Source organism: Nesoenas mayeri (genome assembly GCF_963082525.1).
Source record: "Nesoenas mayeri genome assembly, chromosome: 7".
In the NCBI taxonomy this organism is placed as follows: Eukaryota; Metazoa; Chordata; class Aves; order Columbiformes; family Columbidae; genus Nesoenas; species Nesoenas mayeri.
In genome coordinates, this window is record NC_137551.1 from 36,959,373 (window position 1) to 36,961,032 (window position 1,660).

A 1,660-nucleotide genomic window follows, 5' to 3' on the forward strand; every position below is an offset into this window, starting at 1 on the left:
CTCCTGCAGCCTTTGCTTTGTGCAAGAGGGACGGTCTAGAAGGCCTGTCCCAAAGAAAAGTGGCACTAGAGCATAATCTCTGGTCCTCATGGGTGCCTAAATGGGCTATTTTAGAAGATATTTTTGCCTGCGTGAGTGCATTTCACTGGCACTGCTTGGCCAGGGGAAACCTGAGGTACCAGGTGCGGTTTAGGGAGGAAGAGGAAGGGACAGAGAGGTGGTAGGAGTAGGAAACAACAGGAGGGAGGTTTTTCTACAATTAAAAAACCAAAAGTGCTATAGAGAAGCGTTTATGCACAGGGAACAGGCTCCTGCAGTGCTCTAAGGCAGGGTGGTAGCAGGTAAAATAACCAAGAGCCAATCCTATAGCATATTGTATGGATCTGCTAAAAAGATGCATTTCTCAGCCTGGGGGAGCTCGGTGGCAACAGGATCAGGGAGGGGTGGCTGCAGCTGTGGGAAGGGTGCTTGGGTAAAGCCAAGCCAGGCCTGTCCAGCAGCTGATCTGGCTGCAAAGGGATAAGAAGCTATTCAATTACTGCAATTTTACTCCCTTTTCTCTTTGTATTGAAATGTATTACTAAATACTACTGTGAACCAAGGTACAGAGCTGGTATTTTTGAGGCTGGTGTTTTTCATTGCAGGTTTGGACATACCAGCAGTTGAGTCACAGCAACTGTTTGTGTGGCCTCCACCTACCCCAGCAAACACAGCAGCTGTTCTCGCTCAGTTAAACCACTTCTGCACATCAAGTCTGCCGAGGTCTCTACATTTTGCCACAGCTCCTGTGGCAGCAAATGCTTGGCAAACTCATCTCCTGCCACTGCCCCTTGCACACTCATTTTTATATTGTTATATTAATTGTAAGTACATGGTACTTGGCAATGATGGCTACTGCTAGTTCCTGCTGCGAAGATGGAGAAATTGGTCTGAGCTGCTGCCTGAGACAAACAACTTGATGTAACTTTTATAGCAAAGTGCTGGTGTAGTGCAAGGGAGCACAAGCCCTCAGTGGGCTCCTGGTTCCAGTTTGTGCTTCTCCCCTGCAGCCCATCTGCTCTTCCTCCTCCTCCCCAGGGCCCCAGCTCCCACATCTCCCATTTCAGCTGTAAGCAGCGCTGCAGGGGACAGGAGCAGAATTCCAAATCCTAAATCTGATACGGATTTTATTTTTGAATGAGAATATGAATGGTACCACACGCTCTGTTACGATGACACTGAATCTGAATGTTCAACAACTTAAAAGGCACAGAAATCACCAACTGCTGTGTCATCGTTGTCCTCCTCTCCTCGGCCATGGCTGCAGCTCCAGCTGGTTACCATGGTGAGCCTGCTGTCCTACAGGATGCTCTTCCCCTGTGATGAAGTGTTCTTCTTCTGTAATTAGTGTACGTGTAAGATTCTATTTCATCTCAAGAAACTGAAGTGCTTTATAAAGCAAAGTGGTCATCTTGTGCCCAGCCCAGCTGATGAATCCACACGGACAATGTGAAACTACTTCAGTTTGTATTAACGTAATTGGGTTCAGATTGACTCTTATTCTACGTATGAAGCATCTTCCTTAATTGGAAATTCAGGTCATATACTCAATATAAAGAATCTTACAGCAAATGAGGATTTCTCATACTAACAACATGAATGACTTTCAGGAGGATTATAA